Source organism: Lipophrys pholis (assembly GCF_963383615.2).
Source record: "Lipophrys pholis genome assembly, chromosome: 8".
In the NCBI taxonomy this organism is placed as follows: domain Eukaryota; kingdom Metazoa; phylum Chordata; class Actinopteri; order Blenniiformes; family Blenniidae; genus Lipophrys; species Lipophrys pholis.
Window position 1 is genome coordinate 16,727,383 of NC_137630.1, and position 21,971 is coordinate 16,749,353.

Here is a 21,971-nt window from a genome sequence, read left to right on the forward strand (position 1 = left end):
TTCAGGGAATAGGTGTTTTAGATTTCCCCCGTCACTCTGTTATTGGCTCCTCAACTGGAGCCCCCTCTGCAATTTCTACCAGATTGTTTCAATTATGGGATTATTCATATCAACAAGTTGAAGAGTGGTTGTTTGTCCCTCTGTGCTGCTGGTTTAAGGATGGACTGCTAAATTACACCATGTCTCAAAGTGATTCACCCAGTTGGGATGGTCCCATCCACTTTGCAATGAGACACTGATGGTTGGCATGTTTGGGCCTCAGCCGTCACAAAAGCCACTTTAGGAAAAACTGAGTTGTGTTTTAGATTGGAAGACCAAAATTTGAACCTGGGACAGAGAGATTACATTTTTCTCTGGGTACTGGCCTCCTCTCATGGTCCGAACACAGGATTGTCAGTGGACTTGGAATTATCTGGTTAAAAAGATCTATGAATTGAAAGAAGTCTCCTGGTTTGTAACCAACAATATCACTCTTGTGTTGGTGGTTTTGTTGGGTTTATCTGTCTCCTTTAGCTCAGACGTAACTGACTTTGTTATTGTTTCGTGATTTTACTAGATATACAGTATGTAATAATTTACCCACTGAAGTACATTTATGATTCACTTCCTTTAAAGTTACCTTTCACACAATTGTCTATACTTCCACAAATCAAAATAATGGGGATGTAAATGTAAGCTAATGTGTTCATGTACAAGACGGTGCTGACCTGTCATGCACCTGTCTTCCACTAGTCGGCGCTACAGAGCCATCAGACACTAATATGTCTCCCCGTGGCAGTGCTTGAATAACTTTAAAGAGGTGTCGTGGAAACTGAGAGCTGCCATCTCTGTAAACCAGCGCGGTTCATCGAAATCTTTATTAACAAAAAGGCCGATGATCGTTCCGCATGAGCTATGCACAACCTCGTCAACCCGAAGTTTTAAATCTTATCCTGCACCAAATCACGAGCGGTGCCAGCTATCCAAGGTTAGACTAGTTTAACATTGTTTAAGCTCTCATCCTGCCTGGCCTGAGACGACGGCATCGCTCGTTGCGACAATATGAACCTGTAATTGGACCGTGTTCCTTTTTACCCACCTGCTATTCCTACACTTGCTAATATAAAGCTTGTGAGACGTGATGTGTTTTATTGCGTCATATAAGCCCAGAGCATTTCAATCATGTCGATTGAAGAACATTAGCCTGGAGGCAGCCAATGGTAGCTCGGTTACTTTGTCTCCGATGAACGGTGAAAACAAAAAGAGTTGGGCAAGTTGCCCAAGCCTAAAGTTAGCATAGTGTTTTTCAGCGTGTTCGCATGCTGACATGTGTATTTGCCTCAAAGCGTATTGGGCGCCCCCCCCGTCTTCTCTTCACAGCCAGCTGTCCGTCTGTCAGGAGCTGCCGAGGACCTGAAAGCAGAGCAGCTGGACAAACTGTGTTCCACAGCCACTCCGGCGGCAGAAATGTACTCCATTAAAGTCTCTCTATGGATTAATTTATTCCCATTGATCAGCGAGCACGGCTAAAGCGGACCCAGACGGCTCAGCGTGAATCCTCCGGTCTGATCATTCCTTATGCAAGCTATTACAATAAAGATTACAGCATTTAAGAGGATACAACCGTTAAGCCAGGAGGGCATCCTTCGACTTAAGTTTAGTTTTTCATTACAAAAACTCCAGATTTGATGTGTTTCGATTTAGTATAACCAATTTGTTTACCGATTACTTCACATTTAATCCAGACTGGCCTTGCTGTTTATGACAATCACTGGAAACTACGTTAAATAACTAAGCATTACGATAGGTGTTGTGAGCATAGAATAAATGAAATTGGCAAAAAACAAAACGTGGAAATGTTTACACAGATACTGTGGGTTTGAGCTTTTTCCTTCCTCATAACATGTTTCTACCAGCTGATACATTTGAATCCACAATATGAAAAAGTTAGATAATCATGCCGTTTATAGATGCTGTGCACATAAAACTAGTGTTTTAATCCGCCGGCTTTTAACTTGCACTAATTGCAGGCACGTAGGCCACATTTCAGTATAGCAGTGTATAGTAGGAATACATAATAAATTGTGGTGAAGCACTGAAAACCCAGTGAGAAATGTCTCCCAACTCGTCACCATTGGTGTGTGTGTGTGTGAAAGGGAGAACATGTGTAATTCTCTATAAGACTGAAGAATTTAAAATGTGTGATAGAGGAGATTATTTCTCATCGGCTGAAGAAATATCTCGCACCATGATAACGGCAATCGTCTCGGCTCCAGGCTGAGCTGATCTTTACCTCCCCTTTAAATACCAAGGCAATCATAAACAACTCCACTGCTTCCACTTTCTGGAGATCATATGGCACATGGTAACTTTAGCTCCTCCCAGTATTAGTATTTTGCATGTTCTGGTTAAAATGTCATTGGATATTCATAAAGGCAAATGGATGTTTTTTTTGTTTTGTTTTTTTTTTCCCCTCAACGTATCCAGTGAGTAAATTGTGTTTTTGAGTGCAATATCAACCTTAAATGCACTTATTCTACACGGTAACCTTCAGTGAAGCAGGCAAGAAGTCTTGCTGGAGTGACGTTTTTAAAGCCCTTCTTTGATGCAACAGGAACGATTTTAAATCATTTATACGTTCTCATTTGAAGCCGTCACAAAGAGAAGTTTGCTGGTGGAGGGTTAAACTCTCCGCCGGTTTGACGGCCGACCTTTCTAAATATAACCCTCAAACTCCTCCACTCGGGCACGCACAAGCCTTCAACTGCACTCCCTCTGTCAACGCTCGGATTCACACACGCACTCCCCCCACAATGCACACACACACACCCACCGGCGGGCTCATTTACAGTCCCGTCGCACACCAATTTCTCAACACACCATTAATACTTCAGTGAGTGCGATTCTATTGAGAAGTGGTCTCATTTAGCCCCGGCTCCCCGGCAGAGTTCCGCCTGCTATCCCTGGCTCAGGCCAATAAATCAGACATGGAAGAGTTAACATCAGTCGTCATAATTATGTTACTATTGATTTTAGATCTGTGAAAGTTGTATTTTATGTGCAATATTTAATTCATGCCGCCATAAAAGAATGGGTGTGATGAGAGAACCGATGCTGCTCTCCATCTAGAATAAGCAATCCGGCTTGGTTGTCTGTCCATACGAATGTTCATTTATTCCCATTGGTAATGTTTACAGCGTATCGTTTTCTGTGCATATGTGTGCGGGCTTTCACTATGAAAACAACCAACAGCACCAACTTGTGGCCCAAGACACTAACTACATTGCTTTTAGTGTTGTTGCTCAGTGTTTCTTCTCATTTTTAAAACATTGCTGTGTAAACGCCAAACTTTTCCCGAAGCGAAAATAGACTTAATAAAACCACATATTTATGGTTTTTACACTTAATCGATGAGTTTTCAAGGTGCTGGTAGACAGATTCAAGAAAAAGAAATCTTGGACTAGGTGGTGTTATTTGTGCTAAGCTGCCCATCTCCTGGCTGTGGTTCTTCAACTGGATACCACAATTCTATCATACTTCTTAGTTTTCAGAACTTCTGCTGGATGAAAGCATGAAAACATTGCAAAGTAAAATATACTGACCTCATGCTCAGTGGCTTCATCAGAGTCTTTGATTTTTCTAGGTGATTTTTTTTTTTCCTTTTCTTTCTAGTAATGTACAACTAAAGCAGCTGTGTGCCATATTGTGTTCTTTCTTTAAATGGATGAGAATGACTCATGTGAAGATGAGTCTGGTCTTTTTTTTTTTTTGTCTGGAATTCATGGATCACGGGGAGCTCAGCCTATGAAAACCATTGTTTAATATCCTCTTTGTGTTTCTGGGGGCAAATAATGTAGATGATTTTATCGTGATTACGTCATGGTTTTTTTTAGATCGTACTTATGACTTAATACCTTTTCTTTCGTTTTTTTGGGTTGAAATCCTTGGGATGATGGGCTTTAAAAGATGAGGGTGTTGAAATGGCAGAAAAAGGCAAGAGAAGAGGTTGAGCTGCATTGTGGGTATGTGAGGGACCGAGGGGGTCACCCCGACTCGGGATGTGTTCGGCCTGGTTGTGGTTGAGTGGATGAGGAAAGGATGAGGTGGTAGTCGCCGTTTCAAACATTAAATTAAATAAAAATTTTATTTTATTTTAAACTTTCTTTTCACAAGAGTTGAAAAAAACATTTACTTCCAGCCTCAGTTGCTGGCTGACTCAGACTTCTTCTGAAGGTGTGCCTCTTTAATTAAGCCCAGCCTCACCCTGAATTGGGCCAATCAGGACAGGCTAGGCTGAAACAAAAGTCCAAGGAGTGTTCCAACCACCTTAAACTAATATCACTTAAAATTTGCAAGAATAAATGTACATAACAAACAAAATGAATATCACACTGAAAATATATGCCGTACATTATTTCTCATCCTCCACCAATTTCCCACTATAACTATAAACACATAAATATACAAACAGTGCACCCCTATACACAGTGGACTGACCCATCTGCAGTCAGACAGGTGAAATATTGCTCCTCCACCAGCGTGACCTCCTCCTCGGAAACGTCTGATGGAGCAGGAAGTGCGTGCGGCGAGTTTCGTTGGCGTTTTGCCACCATTCAGACTGAAATACTGTGTCGCGCTGACATGGGGCGTAGTGGGTACCACACTACTGACCCAGCAAGTTGTTAACCACTGTCACCAGTGATGATGGATGGTTTCTCAGTCTGTTTTGTGGCAACATGTACGGCGCTCCGGCCCCACCCACGCCAGTTTGGGTGACCAGACGCCACAACCCATCCCCAACACAAACTCCCAATGTTCGTGAGCACTCCCCACTTTATAGTTCCCAGATGAAGAACACCCAACACTGCGTGTATGTGCTCCAAAGTCTTTGTTTTACCGTGAGAAGGGAATATCACCTTCTCACAGGGTATTGTAAATGGTCTTTATTGATATAATGGATTTCTCTATCTGTCTCCTTTTCAGACACCAGCTGGGACAACTGTAATGCAAAGTGTTTGATCAGAATTGGGAGACATTTAATGCTCGGTGTCTTGCCCAGGAACATTTTGATACACAGATTAAACGAGGTGGGGTATCGAATCGTTAATCTTGGGAATGGAAGGCTTTTTGAACTTGTGAAAACTACATTTGCTGGAATAACTCGACCTTACATAAGATCTGTGCATGGAATAATCTTTGTAGTGGTCGAGGGTGCAGGTGTTTGCAGTGGCTTCGTGCTGACCAATATCAAGCTAATTAACCTAAAACACATGTCTTTGTTTTCATCCCACAATTGTCTTCCACCAATTGTAAAAAAAAATCATACATAGGGCCTTGTGGAAACGCATTTGCATTTCAGTGGTATCATACCCTAATGAAGCAGCTATTTTGTTGATCTGATGGTGGATGATGAAAGCGAGGCGGCCTGCCTCGCGCTTTGTTTCTGTAGTAGGTGGAAATTGGCCCTTGTGTTTGCAGCCGGGTTCTCATGCTGCATGACTGCTCTCTTCATTAAAAGGGAAGCTGCGCGCTCAAAGCTGCTTGAGATTATTACCATATGTCTGCAAAGCCCAGAGCCGCGCAGCAAACCGGCTCCCATCCTACCCTCTAATTTCTTATCCCAAAATTGGACATGTGGGTCGCTATGTGTGACAACATCCCTCCCTTCCCCCGGCCGGCGCAGCACATTCTCACAGTACTTCTTCTCCCATTTTAGATGCATAATAGCAGTGCATCAGCCTTTTAAGCAGCGCTGGGGAAAATATTATGCCTCGACTTAAGTTATCTAACGGCGTGTTGTTTTAACCCTTCGGTTGTTATTGGAGGGTGTTCGAGAAGTGGCGTGCATTGTCTCAGCACTTTGTAACAAGACTCCCCTTTTGCTCATTCGCCTGTGCTCGTTTTCATGAGGCCTATGGGTGCATTGTACATCCACAGAAATAACTGAGCTCATTCGCCACAGAGCTGCTGCATTCATAAAAAGGAATAAATCTTTCGGGAGACATAAAGGGCGCGGGCACTAATCAATGCAGAAAAATGTCAGCCTTTTACAGTTTGAGAAAAAAACATAAAGAAAGTCCACTCAGGATGTAGGAGGAGGTTTAAAAGAGATCTTTGTGCCACCCAGACCAAAAGCCATTGGCCCAGATTGCCCGTCCCAGCATGCAACTCACCTCTGCATGAATACAACACTTGTCCGATGGAGTGGGCAGAAAGCCCCCCCATCGTCAGGAGATCCTACACAGGGCTTTAACATGAGCAGCTTGCCTCACACGCAAGTTTAATACAGTGTGAGAAACTATGGATGAAGTCGAGGCGACGACAAAGGAAATGTTACTCGGCGCTCCCGGAGATAAGATTGCAGCACCTTTTACCAGTTGGATGCCTGTGATTTAGTCAGGAACAGCTCGGGCAGATGGATTAGAAGAGGGAAGCATTTGGTGCTTGACAGCTCCTGGTGGTTGGCTTTCAGTGGGTGATTAGTGGAAAACCCAAAAACACGAGGATCAGCAGGTAGACGCGTTGATAAGAAGGTTCAGAGACGTGTGGAAGGATTCTGCTTCGTGGAAAGGAGGATGATCAGGTTCCGTATCAATTGTTACCTACTTAAGACTTGGCTGTAACAAGCAGGTGTCTGCAATAAAACCCTGCAAAGTTGCAGAATCAGTGCTTTTGTCCCTTGAAGATGTAATGGATTGGACTTGATAGGTATTTTTGGCCTGATCCCGAGTACGGATCAGAAGGTTCAAAGCAAGTTTTAGCAAGTGCAGGCTGGATGAGGTAACTGTGCAGGTGGAGACTTTGAATGAACAGTTGGCAGTTTAAGTCCCAAGCTGGCTGGCATGTTTTGTTTTTTCAAAAATGGCTGAAGGGAATAGTTCATTAAATGTATGCAGATGTTTGGATCGTTAGTTCTTTGGGGCAACCGGAGGTTGTTAGAGTTAACAGTTTCAGTAGAAACACTGAGGTACGGGTTTAGTTTCGGGTAGATATGTAGAGTCAAGTTCTATTTATGGCCGCAAAGCTTTAGCTGGTTTGAAGAAGTGACGATGTTCATGTACTGGAAGAAGCGTGGCGCTTATGAGCTGGAGACCCTGCCGCCCTCTCTCACCCAAGGGGGGATCGAACGCTACTCCTGGTCTTCGTCCCTGGACGTCATCCATGATCTGTGCGGTAAGCCTTTGATTGAGGTGGATCAGCTGGCCCGGCTTTGAATTGACTTTGTGTGTCTGCTTTTCGCACCATGAAGCTGCTTCATGTTTCTTGAACCTATTATTTGATATGAGTCATATACCGCATGCAGCTCATTTCAAAGGTTGTTTCAGGGAAGTGAACAACAAAAAAGGAAATACCATAAGGGTAACCCCTCATCACACCTGAATCAATTTAGAGCGACAATAGTTACTCCTTTTCAGTCTTTTTGAGTTATTTCACTGAAAAAGCAACAGTTTTGCCTTTTGATAAGTCGTTTGGATTGCATGAACATCCATATCAACTTTTTAAATCACTTAAAACTGAATTTCATTGGTGGTTGACTGTTAAACTCGACGAAAATAATGCGTATGAATGTCTGGCCAGAATATTCACGTTGTCCTGACACCTACATCATCTCATGTCCCATCACTTCATCTCGTAGCAGCTGCTTGATGTTTTCAAGTGGATGTGGGTGGTCGCCATATATGTGTCATTCACTTTGATTTATCAGTTCGCTTAAACAGTCTGATTATAGACCACCTCAACAGTCAAGGACAGGGCTCAAATTTGTCATCTGGAACTACAAAGGTACAAATCAGTCTATTAACTGAAGTAAAGTAATCCATCATTTCCAAAGGCTCGGCGCCCACATTGTGTTTCTTCAAGAAACACACCAAAAAAGTTCCAGCCATATTAACCTACGGAGGAGACGGTTAAGCGGAATGTTTGTGGGCATATCTATTCTAATTCACAAATCTAAGCTCATTGCAGATCCCAATGGGAGATACTGTATGTTAGGAGAACTTTACAATACCCAAGTTATTCTTGCGAATATACCACATAACTTTACAGATATGTCTTTGAAGTTACCAAATATTTCCACTCATTCACTTGTTATGGGAGGGGATTTTAACTATTTGCTCGATCCAGTATTAGATCCCCCGTCCCACAGACCCACAGCAATTTCACAGTCATCATAAATCATTCTTTCTTTCGTGGTCGTATGCAGTGTAAAATCCTGCTTGATGTAAAATCCTGCTTGCTTCACTTGCCAAAATTTTTAGTCATCTCGATCCCGTCTGTGATCAGTGCCATGAAGCCCCTGCCACCCATACCCACACATTCTGGTCGTGCCCTTCATTATGTACTTATTGGACAAATATATTGGCCTCGGGCTCAACATGCACTAAATGCTCCATTTAGTCCAATGGCACTATGCTCCATTTGGGATTTTACCTCCCACTCTGTCCCTCCCAAAATATCAGGCAGAGTTTCTAGCACAATGGTTAATTCTTCTGAAGTGGAAATCACCTGTGCCCCTCTCTGACTCCTCCTGAATAAAATACATCCTTAACTTTATTAAGCTGGTGAACATTAATTGGTTCACTTACTAAATTCAGTCTAACATTGAGACCTTTCTTTACACAAGCCGACAGCCTGGTGTTTACCGATATCGAAGAGTGACTGCAACATATGTTGGTACATCATCACATACGATTGACTTTACTTTTGGTGAATCTGTGTGCCCAGTGTGCGAACTATACTGCGGCTTTCATAAAGGGGGGCCCTGTCATTTATTTCAATTCTTTGCTCTCAAATTCTCTTGTAATAATTTGTGGCCTGTACAAAACTTCAAAAGCAAAAAACAAAAACAAAACTGAGAAGAGGTGAAGCAGTTGTTCTCTGGGACCAAATGCCTTGTTGATGCCAGAGGTCAGAGGGGAATGGACAGACTGCCTCAACTTGATAGAAAGACGACAGTAACTCCTATAACTACTTGTAATAGCCAAGGTATGCATAAGACCCTCTCTGACACATTAAACCTTGAAGCTGATGAGCTGCAGCAGAAGTACATCCACGGTGTCACTGCTGGCAGCTAAGAACAGGAAAATGAGTTTACACAAGCTCGCCACAAATGGACAAAAAAAGGTTGGCTGGTCTGGAGAGTCTGTTTCTGCAGCCACAATCAGATGGTGGGGTCAGAATTTGTGCCACCAAGAAGGAAGACCGTTCTGATGGTAAAAAGTGAAGGTGAATCTGATAAGGTGAGTGCATGTAGGAAGGCCAGAATGATAAAAACAAACAAACAAAAAAAACACCACAGGGTAGGGTTGTTGTGCTGGATCACATGGCAAGAGGCTTTCATGGGCATTAGAAACAAATGTAGATGATCATATTAAGGAAGCATAAGTAAAATAGTTCAATGTGTTGGATGCATATCTTGTAAAAGAGGAGTTAATAAAAAGGGAGTTCTTAAGAATAATACATATAAAGTGTATGGAGACATTGCATATGAATAGAAATGTTACTGCGTTATTACAATACTAACATAAGTGCCACATTCTATTTATGATAATACTGGCACATTATCTGGTGTGACTTTTCAAGAATGATTGATCACAGCATTTTGATTTGTTAATGTATGATGTACCATCGCGTCTGAATGGGGAACATTTTTTATTACAGTCCAGCATGTACAGAATAATCCTCTGCTGAGTCTCCACTGTGTTTTGGTGTGATTGAACTCATTTAACAAGCAGTAGCAGCAGCTTTTTTGTCAAAGGCCTTTCAGGATAACTCACCGCGTACAACTTCTCTGGCTTTGGGTGATTTTTGAAGAGGCGTTTAAGGACAGCGCAAAGTGTCGCCTGTCTGTGATTCAGGTGATTTGGGAGGGGTGTTCAAGGAGAGGGCACAGTGTGGGTCAGTGTAATGTGGGTAACCGATTACAGTACCAACTTGTTCATCTGTGACGTGGGTGATATTGGGAATGTCTTTCAGGGGCGTCCACAATGTTTGTCATGTGTCAGTTAGGTGATTTTGGAGAGGCATTCAAGGGCAGTTCCGTGCCAGTCATCTGTGATTTGAGTGTATTTGCAGAAGCGTTCGAGGACAGTCGATATTGTTGATCATCTGTGATCTGGGTGGATTTTAAGAAGCGTTAACGGAAAGCTTATTTAAGGTCAGCTGTATTCTGGTTGATTTAGGAGAGGTATTTAAAGACGGTTCATCCTGTCAGTCATCATGATTTGAGTGGTTTTGCAGAGGCATTTGAGGACGGCTTGTTTCATTCCTCTGCGATCAGGGTGATCTTGAAGAGGTGGTCAGAAAATGTAACATCATTTGTCATCTATAATTTGGGTAATTTTGAAGAGGCATCCAAGGACAGCTTAGTTAAGGTTATATATGAATTGGGTGGTTTTGGAGAGGCATTTGAGGACATTTTAAAGTGTTATTAAAATGAGGTTTGATCTATTTTTGAAAGGCATTCAAGAATGGTTGAGTCCATCTTTGATCTGGGGGATTTTTTTTAGAAGCGTTTTAGCCAGTGATAGTAGTTTTGCTTGTTAACAAACAAACAAACAAACAATAAAAATATATTTTACAATATGATGTTTTTTTGGACAGTTGTATCATGACGGCAAGTTGTGGATTGTAAATATTTATCAATAAGGTGGGTAACTATGCTACTAGCCATTCAATATTTTTACAAGCAACATTTTTTGTATGGAAATCTGATTTAAATTAATTACGGTTTTACCATTTATTCCGAAAACAAGGTTTTCACTATTCTACAAAACTGCTATGATTAGTGTAAAATGAATTTGAAAATAACTTTCTCGAGTGCACTGTGTTCCATGCCAAATTGATTAGATTTTTTAATTACAGCAATTATTGCTTTAAAGTCCCAGTCCTATCTTATTTATTTTAGTTTTTTATAATTGTTTTTTACTGTAGTTTAATTTCTTAACCTGCAGGTGATTGTGGCACATTGACAAGAGAATATCAAAACGGCCTTCCATGTTTAAAGATGATCCTGAAGTTGTTTGTCTCCTCGACAAGCAAGAGGCTTTCCGTGACCTGCAAATGTGCTGTCTCGTCATATTCACACCATCCCCTTGAACCTCCCATTAAACATTCTCTCACTTCCTTTCTGTTGTTTAGGTTGATGAGTGTTAATGTTGAGCCCTGTAGACTGTGGCGGATATAATTACTGCATCCATGGCTCCTGTGGGAACTTCAGCTTTAATGTTTGTTATTAAAAATGGTTTCTTTTACATCGAAAAAGTTTAAGTCTTAATTTGTCCGGTGCCTCCTCACCGAGCCCACCAAAGAGGTTTTAATCCTGTTTTCATGCTCTGGAAGGAAAAGCAGCCTATGAACTGTGTTCACCTGTGATATCATGGTGGGAATCTCTTGGTGAACATTATTCTGCATGGTGGAAGAAGAAATGAGAGACGAGTGTGTCGTTTGGACCTGCTCCACTGAATCCCTGTGCATCTGACAAAACATGGGAGATGCTTTAACACACATGAGGTCTGATTTTATACAGGAACTTTCCTGAGATGATCTGGTTCAGTTAAATTTTGAGCATGGGCGTTTAGACGCTTCGTGGAAAGGCTTTATTTCCCCTCCATTGCTCTGTTCTTCCGTTGAAAGCACTCAGTGACCTGGCATGGAGGCGGACGAGACCAGCTCCACGGATGAAATATTTACCGCTGAAGAAGCACAGAGCTGAAGTGAAATGGTTCCCTGTCTCCTCTCTGGGCTGTTTTTTTTTTTTTTTGACATGGCACAGGGGCACTGACTTTCCGATTTATGCCATTAGTGCAGGGGAAGTGATAACACAGGGCTGCAGAGGAATGTTCTTCATCCTGTCCTCTCAGCCTGCCAGCCATTTGGAAATCTGACTACGTTCTGGTCAGCTCGCCTGCAGACCCGTTTGGCAGAGGCTAAAAGAGGAATGCCATGAAGGGAACAGTGAAGCTTTGATCTTGATCCTTTTTTTCTCCATTACGGCTATAAAGTCCTGATCTCCTTCAGAAAACATGCAAGATATTGTCCGTCTTTCCAGTACTGAATCGAACCAGAAATATCAACCCATCAAAACCTTCCTGCCCTGAAATATGTGTTGGCAACTGTTTGGTACTGTGCTAAGGCTCTTTGATGTTTGAATTGCACACAAACATTATCATGCTTTGATACTCACAGATTAGCATGTTCATCAGTGCAAAAAAAAATCTATTATTTTGTCAATTTTCTACACAAGTCATCAAAGTTCTGTAGTTTTATTGCAACACAAGACTGAGTGAGGTGTCTGCTTCAAGAAAACCAGACAACAAGCATGAGATTTGAGACTCAAACCCTTTGAAAGCCCTTTTCTGTGTACGTCTGGCGTCTTGCACATAATGAAAATTTGCACATGCCACATGGAGAGCCGTAATATTTTTCTTGTGTTAGATTGTGTTCGCACTTGTGAGGTTCCCTTGTTCCAACTGAAGTTGAGAAAAAGAAAAGTTTGCACTTGGGTCCGGTTCACAAAGGATGTTCCTGGCAACTGATTTCAATCGAGGATAGTTGTTCAGTCTAAAAACAAAGAAAAAAAATATTGCTGTTTTTTGTTTTAGTCGTTCCTGGAATATATCGGCTGTATTAAGAGTGTATTACCTGTGGAGGTATCACGCCACCATATAATGTTTGAGATAATTATCTCAGGTGGAGAGATTATTTGACAGTTTTTGATGTTACAGCCCACATGCTACAGTTTTTATATTCTAGATGAACATTCATACAAACGGGCTGATTTGAAAATAAAATCTACCTCAAGTCCATCGTCAGACAGGGCTGTTGCCGAAGGGTGATTTTATAACAGTTATTAAACACCTTAAACATGAACAAAACATGAACTGACTGGTAGTTCTGGTGCCAACTAGTGAGCAGCTGGACGTTGAACTACTGTGTTGATTAGTTATGCACATCGAAAATCTTCATAGTGACGATTTAAAAAGACCAACATACTTCAACAGTGCAGTTGCTGGACTGCTGCTTTCACCTGCAGTATATTCAGTGTATTCAGCATATTCCTCATCTGTCGTAAATGCAATGCAGGTTGGATTATTGTGGTGGGACTTCTACAAGCTAAGAACTCACTTGGAGCTTTTAGGTTGTGTAAAGGCAAACAACCGCAGGAAATTCATCTGTCATATCACATAAACTTCAATCAACACAAATGCTACGGTGCTTTTAAAGTTTGTCTTATCCTGTGTTTGGACCACTTACAGGTTTTTCCGGTTCGGGCTACGTTGAGACCTCAGGCTTTGACCAAACTGCACCACATTGGTTCACAAGCTGAACGACTTTTTAAACTTGCACATATGGAACTCGGCAATGGCACCAGGGCTCGTTTAAACCAGTCCAAAGTATTCAAGCCTGTTAAGAATCTGCGTTCAGCTATCTCTGAGTTTCAGAAATAGCAGGACCAAGGAGCCATGTGAACTTGAAAACATAAAAAAGTTTTCATAAGAACACTGACGGGTATGAATGCCCTTAAGCAGAATAAAAACATAGCGTCTTAAAAAGTCAGGAAAGACTGAAATGAAAGATTTACCTTTGAATTAAAGTAAGACATTGACTCATTCTGCCCCGTTTTTTTCCAGATGGGGGTTAAAGCTTCTTGGCAGGTATCTTTAAAAATTCTGTTCTCAAAAGTCTTCAGTTAAGTGCTTGAAAAACCACTGCATGAAGATCTTAAGACGTCTGCCTTGTTGGCGGACGTGTGATAAAAGTGTACAAACAATATTCACACTCAAAAGTATGTACATGAGAATATTTTCAAGCACATTCAGCATTCTGACACATTGCTCTGCAGCAAAATGTCCAATAGTCCTATCATTGTGGATTTTTGTTTTTTTTATGTGACACAAAAACCCCATCGACCATCAACTCCATCAGACATTCCTCAAGTTGTATTCAGCCATGTGTTCTAGTAACAATAGAACATACCTCTGTTTGTCTCAAAGCTTCAGCACCAATAAAGCCCATAAAAAGAATGAAATGACTTGCAAGGTCACACTCTTGTATAATAACCACTCAGACTTGACCAATTACTGTACTTTATGACATAAATGCCCCCCAGAAATTCAAGAAATGCAATAATCCCCTCATGACGCGTCTTAGAAATGGTGACAGGGTCTTGTTTTTTTTTTTTTGTTTTTTTTTTTTTAAATGTGTTAGGCATGAACAGGCCAGCGGATTTTAAAAAATGTTTTTGTTGCTATTAAATAAACTGAAAATAAGTCATCAGAGTTAATCAGACATTTACTTTCTGTTAAATCCTCTCTCGAGTGAACGTCTGGGACTACAGCTCTACGCCTCTTCGGAGTAGTTTACACTGGTTTTCAGTTTTATACACGCCGACCTCGGGTTCACTGTGATGTGGCGAAGGGAGGGAGAACGACGGAGGGTGGAGGGGGCAGAAGACTTGTGTGTGCTCTAACCACCATGGGGGTAAAACAACATTAAGCAGAAGGGCTGTGTTCTGCCCCCGCTGCCACTGAACCCTCAGCATTAGAAACAGCTGCAACCTGCTCATGTTTATGTGTCTTTCCACCAGGCCCCAACTCGTCCACCTGCACAGGAACGCCGTGGCTTTCAGTGGTGAACCTCTTCTGCTTCTTGTTTCCTTAAAACAAGATATTTAATGTATCTGCATCTTGACATTTGTCCTTCCAAATAACAGAACTCTCTCTCTGTTAGTCGAATGGAATTTCTTAATGATTAATTTGAAATTAATCACACCATCATTTTTAAAATTCAGTTAGTTCCAATTTGCAGGGCATGAATGCACTGTGCATCGAAACAATTTATAATGTACACCACTGTAAATTTGCTCTATATTGTGTAGCTCAGTAGCTCCTAACAATGTTGTGTACACCTTGTTTTAATGTACCACGTCAGTGTAACACCACTATATTTGCCAGTAATATTTAAATAATGTTTTGGCTTCTGAGTTTTGACTGTTATCATTTGCATTGTCTCAAACCTTTATCTTCCCAGTTACTTTTTTACTAAACTCCTGTAAAATGTAGAAACAATTCCCGATCGCTCCAACAATAGAACATAACACTCTGTCCACTCGCTGTGTTTTTATGTTGAGCATTTTCCAAAGCTGTTGTTCATAGCTGTTCATAAATCCAAGCTCACTCAATGTAAACGCAAGGAGTTCATCATAAATGTAACGTCTTTATAGACTCTAAGCAAACTAACATTAATAATCTCATGTACATGTTTCTTGACTGAAAACGACGACTTCCTGCACTTTCTAGTGTTTACAGTTTTGAGTACATCAACAACAAACAAATATTTAAATGTGTAAATTCCCCAAATGGAGAAATGTATCAAGACTCTGACTAAGGTCCTGTTCTAATACACCGCCTCTTGCATAATTCCATACATGTATTCTCCAGATCTTTGCATTCTGCATTCAAACTTTTCAGCCTGTTGCTCAGCATGTGTTGAGGCGGTTATCTCTTTGCCAGCTTATAGTCTGCCCGTATGCCAATCCACCTGCCTGCCATCTGTGTTCTTCTCCCAGGAGTCTTTTCATAACTACGCCCTGGGAAGGAGGGTGTACGTTACATTACATGTGGGGCGAGTAAGGGGGGGGGCATTGAGGGAGCAGAGGCTCACAAAACCATAATGTGGATATGAAGGGAGAGGGGTTGAAGGCTGAGCAAACGCAAGAATAAGCTCTTTGCTTCTCTCTGTGCCACAATGGGACCTCAACAAATAAAAAGGCAGAGAGAAGCATTCTTGGCATTCTTCTTCTTCTTCAAAAAAAAAAAGCGTAGAAGGCTTACGGCTAAATGTGATGTGCGCTCGACTTGTGCTCGCTTCCTTCCTTAACGTGGAGGTCTTGGGACATTTTTGCGAATTTATGGATCCTATGTCAGGTGGAGAGTGTAAATCTTAAATCTACATTTAAAATGCATAGGAATCTAGACAGCGCAGCAGATTTTGCCCAATCATACCTGAGAGACTGCCTCTTGAAATGACCCCAATGGCACCCCTCCAGGCTGTTTGAAGTACTGCAACTATCGCCAGCGAAAACTTAACTTTGAAACTTGAAATCATCTGATAAACTTATTCAATGTGCAAAAAAACTTAACATGTCTCATCACCACACCGAAGCAAAGCAACTTATCCAAAAAGTCATGAGCCTGACAAGATGATTTCATTTTTTTTTTTATGTGGTATTTAATTAACAGAACATATTAGTTTTAGTTTTAGTTATTATGGCAAAGAAATGCCTTCAGATTTGGCGAAATGTTATAAACTGACTAACAGCTAATTGTACATCAATCAAAATCTGAAATAAATAGACCAAAAAAACCCCCACATGTTTCATATCGGTATTGATTATATCCACCTTAGTATGTTTTTTAATGACATGTTTATTATTATTTTTTGCTTTTTTTGGTATTAGAAAGATTTTCAAATTAAATATGTATTTTTAAGAGGCGCTGTAACTTTTGAGTTACAAGAATGTTGAATAAATGAAATACTGGTGAATCATTGCGTACCGTACGTCTTTATATGTTTTTCACAGTTTTCTTGAAGGTTGGGGGGAAACAAAATGCTATAAAAGGTTGACTGAGAAATGTTAGAGAGCACTTGTGTTAGAATTGACCAAATTGTCTCTAATATAATCCAATGTATAGATTAACTCTGATTTAAAGGGCCACGTCATGAAATGACTGCATTAGTTTGCGAGGTAAGATGTCACGTTAAACATACGCTCTGCTTCCAATGAGCACGTCCACCACATTGTTTCCCAGCTGTGCATGAGCCACTTCTGGATGTTATCAGAGTTTAGAGTAACAGTGGGGGACGCTGTCTGGCTCCTGATTGGATTTAGGAAAATGTATACTCCATTAGCTTTTGCCAAAATAGTGTTACGCTGTCACATACATCAGCTAATCCTCGTCGTAAAAGCCTTTTCCCCTGCAAACATAAACTCTGTATGAATCAGTGCGTCGGCTAAGCTGCCAAATGGGGTAAATTAAAGCGAGATGTCGGGTTTAATCTTATATCTTTGCTTCCTCCTTATAGATGACTGCAAATGGTTAATTTTCCAGAGTGGGTTAGTGCATTTACCAGATGCTGATATGCCAGTTGTTCTCGAAAGTATCCTACACACTTGACAGAGTTCATAACCAATAATATGTGTATATTTTGTTTCTTTTTGTCCCCAAACAAATACCCGTGCATGCTCGAAGGCTGCAAGTAATTACTTTTTTCATTATCATGTAATCTCTTCCTTATTTTAATTAATTAATAATCTATTATATAAATGCAATTTTCAACAGCCTTAGGTGAAGTCTTCATGATGGGTTTTTTTTGTTGTTTTTTTAATGACATTTGAGTTACAGTTATGTAACAAATAAAAGTACAAAACTTGCCAGGAGCACAGTTTGTGCTTTGTTTGTCTGCTAAATCTGTAAAGCTAATCCCTATATTTATAATAAACTAATAATTGCTCATTTTGAAATGTGTCTGGTTGAATACATGTAAACATGAAAAAAAAACGTATTTGTAAGCACTGCAACAGTCACTTTTTCAAACCGGCTCCCAAAGTGGAACTTGTCTTTCACGCACAGACCACAGCCATGGTAAATGGTTCGGCTCATTCATGAGTAACAAACACGGCGGTCCCTGTCGTGGCATCACTTCCAGTCCGGATTCTAGTCTTATAATCCATGTTGGTAGTTTTATAGTTGAAATTCACCCGTTATGTGTCCAGACGAATGTCGGGTACTCTCGATGTTAACGTTTATAGCGGATTGTTCTCTGCACGCATGTATGTGTGGTTTTATTACAGAAACTACCAACAGCGCCACCTCATGGCCTGGCATGCTAACTACATAGTTTCCAGTGTATCTGCTGTTGCCTTTTAAACGCCAAACTTTTCTGAAACAAAAGAAGCGTTGTCACTTGGAACGTTGTCGTGTAAATGGGGCCTCAATCTGAGTGGTACCAGGAAGAAAAAGCTGATCCAACAGACGAGCTACTGTAGCTCAAACTGCTGCAGAGGCTCTTTTTTTTTTTTTTTTTTTATACAAATATGTGACAATACACAGTGAATCACAGTACATCCACGGCATCATTCAGGTGGTCATAATGTTCTGGCCTATTGGTGTTTAGAGCAGGTACATAGATCTGTGTGTGAATATATTACAACTACCTTCTGAAAGCTAAATGTAACATCACACCACTAAAATACAGAAGAGTCATCGAAGCCACTTGGTTACTAAATCTGTCATAAAAATTCCAACGCTACAAAGTTAAGACTGACAGGGGAGAATATTTGTGAATGAGCAGTAGTGCATGAGGCGTGCTTAGAGTGTGCGCGGTCCTGCTCTGGATTATTTCTGGGTATCTAATGGGCATTTGCTCCAGGCGAGGATGGGACACACCACTGTCTCCCTTTAGTGTGCGAGCTCATTGTATGCTGTCACGTGCGTGCGTGTGTTTGCTTTTGGCTTAATCAGCAGTGCTGAGTTCAGGAATTCCAGTTCATCAGAGAGAGGGAGAGAAAGAGGAAGAGTCAGCAAGATATGAGCAAGTAGGAGAGAAGATGGAGGCTCGACAGTCAATTGTCTGATTCTAACATTAAAGACAGTGTCGTGAAAAGGGGAGGGGAAAGCTCTGGACGGGTGGAAATCAATCCAGTTTGAGGTTGTGGGTCAGTTGGGGCTTTTTACTTTGTACTGGTGCAGATTTGAATCAAAAAGACGCAGCATTGTAATCCACACCGTTATATTGACCTGTGATGCTTCTGCTGGGCATTTCCAACCTCATTTACTTGGGCAAAGCCAAAGGTGGTTCTGGATACCAGATTACCAAAGACCTTATCATTGACCTTTACTTCATAACCCAACATTCACCATCACCTGATAGTGGACCTACGCTATATTGGTTTGTGAACCAATGTACTTGAACAGCGGATTATTAACGCTTCCAATAGGTGAAGGCAAAGTTCATATTTCTTCCCCCAGATTAATTTGATGACAGTTTTCAGTCGACCTGTGTCTGAGTTTTGGTCACATTAAAATGATCAGGCTCTGTAATCATAGTTTACCAGCGATCCGCCAGCTGGGTGCTGAGCTGGTGGTGTAGTGTGGGCTTGTGGAGCTTTCTCGGTGGAAACAGCTGCAGGCTGTGGTCAAAACAACGCTGATGAAAGTGGCAAGACTCCGCCAAACAATACATCTACAGGCGGCAACGTCAAAACAGTGAGCCGAGAGTCACTTAACCCTCTATCGAGCCCAGGGAGACTGCTGTTGGGGTGATAATTGGGCAGCCTCTGTTCGCTCATAATCAAGTAACTCAAAACAGTGAGGAATACTTGGCCTTTCAAGCATGAGCTGGCCTCTGGACCTTCAGAGGAACCGGTTTCATGGCGCGTTTACTCTTCCACATCCCTGCGATGAGACATGAGATCACACCGATGAGGCCATGTAACATTTGTTCAGTGGAAAACTGTGAAGTCTACTCTGTGGTGGAGGAGGTTCGGCCTCTTTGGGAAGCACTCCATAAAAGCTGGAAGCTCCCTCTGCAGCTTGCTGCTTGTAAACCCGGAGGGAACCATTATCCGTGAGGCCCACTGGCAGAGGCCGCAGTCGGAGCTGAGAGCGCGTCTCGGCCTGCTCCCAGCGCGGCAGAGAGAGCGTTTTTCTGCTTTCCTGGAAGGTGCTGGAACTTTGACAGAGCAGTCTGGGCTTCAGTTGGATTGCTAAAATGCTCGGCCGAAGCTTTCAAACCATACGGAGGGCACGACACAAGAAATGACAGTTAGTTGGGTGCAGGTTTGTAAACATAACAGACTATACATCACACTTTTCTTTCTTTTTTTTTATTATTTGGCAGGTCATGCCACTAAGATGTGACTTAATACATACGATGTAGGTCCTCTGGAGGTCACTATGTGACAACAGAATGCTCATACAAAAAAGAACCCGATTGCTACTGACTTTATTTTGACTTTAAAATGATGGAGCTCATGCTCGCTAATTGAAGTTGTGTACACTCTGGATTGACAGCCGGACTCGATCACATTTTCATGCATAAGCAATTTGGATTCGGTTTTTCACCTCAAAAGCATTGCAGGCTAATGGACAACATGCAAAACTCCAGCAGGCCAGATTGATCCCTCTTGTGTATGCACCGGCTGCATGTCTGACATGCCCGGTTCAAAGGAATGAAGATATATCGTCCTCTTCATCAAATGTTTGCCTGTGACTGTACTTAGCTAAAAGGGTTACTTTCTAAACACCAGTGCATTGGCCTGGTAACCTTTGCGCTGAGTTGAAGCCCCCTCAGTGCCCATGTACAGTCTCACAGCTTTCTAACGCGGGACTCTTAGTCTTGTTTTCACTACTATAAAGTGAACTCACTGTAGACAGGTTGACCCTTACCTTCCCTCTGGGGAGGCCTCGGGCTCTGAGGAATGCACCAATTACAGTGTTTTTCCCTCTTCCTCACGAGCACCTTCTGACCCGCCAGTGGAGCTGTAGTCAAGTGGATGACTCAAGGTGACTTGTTTCTGCTCCACAGCTCAGAGGAGGGCATCACAATTTGATTCTTTCATGATGGTAAATTCTTTTTTCTCAGCGGGTGAAATGGTAAATGGCACGATTTTCAGCGATATTATAATAATATACAAATATGCAGGTTATGCTTTGTGTCACAAGCATTATAGTTGGTTTTCCCGAACAATCTTGTTGGCAAATCACAATAAATAAAACTATTTTATTACAACCCAACTCATTTGATTTTATAGTAAAAATGGATGCAATCACTGTTGCTTTTTTATTAGCCTTTGACAGCAACATCTTTTGTGAAATTACAGGAAGTCTAGCATTCAACAAAAAATGTTCTACTTGTTCTACAAACAGTCAGTAGTCCCAGAGTTACTTTGGCTGGTGGAACGCTCAGCTCTGATTTGTTTTGGCTTTCAAGTTTCAGTGTTTTGGTTCGTTGATGAATTCGGTCATTTTGGATTTGTGGGGCATGAACTCATACACAGAAACAACTCCTTTTAATTCAGTCAGTCTTTTGCGATTATGTATATTGTACATGTTAATGTCATGACAATGATGACGTTGAAGTATTCTGTGCAGCCAGATTAAATATAAGTAATCATAGTCTGTTCAGCCGTTCCATTTTAATCATTGCAACTTGCACTGCAGATTTGGTTAGTTTTTGTAATGTTTGCCCTTCATCCTGCAACTGAGACTCAAACCCAGGTGTCAAATATTCAAGGTGAAGATTTAACCTCATGCACCTCAAGCACGGATTACATATTTGATGTAAATTTCAACAAAAATATTTGTACGAATCATAAATAAAGTAAAATAGTGAAACAACATAGATAGAATAAACATGAAGTCATATAGCTTTGGTATTTTAATATACAAACTACGGAGCACCGTATAAATGCCACACTTTGAAGTTTACATTTCACAATATAAATCTTATCGGCCTATCTCAAGTCGTCCTTGTTACTCGTGATTTAAAGCTGGTATTTTAATGGTGGCATTAAAACAGGTTATCTGAGCTGGCTGCCAAGGATTTTACAACAAAGTCTTGTTTTGCTTAGAAATGTGAGACTTTCCTAGCGAGCACCTTCACTGTCTGATCCCCCCCTCTGACTCTCCTGGCTCCTCGTTGGGGTTTTTTTTTTCTCCTTTCTGCACGCGCGTTTGCTGTTTTTCTCATTACGCCGACGTAAATATCAGTGCGCTCGGGGTCTCGTGTTATGATATTTTTATCTTGTGTGTACACGGAGAAGATGGAGGTATAAACACCGCCTTTTATCAAAACTCTCAATGCAACTAATGGAGGAAGATTTTCCAGGTTTATTTGACAACGGTGATTTGTTATTGTGCAGTGGAGTGCAGCGAGCGACCCCACCGTGAGTGCACTCTGGTTCAAAACGCCGAATGGGGCTTCCTCTC

The 21,971-nt window shown here is 41.4% G+C and overlaps 1 protein-coding gene across 2 annotated transcripts in view; it reads left to right on the top strand.

The window, feature by feature from the left end:
* The window catches only part of plekhg5b (pleckstrin homology domain containing, family G (with RhoGef domain) member 5b), a gene marked incomplete at its 3' end in the record, with an annotated part of 92,890 nt that overhangs the window by 9,336 nt on the left and 61,583 nt on the right, over positions 1–21,971 (top strand). The window lies entirely within an intron of this gene.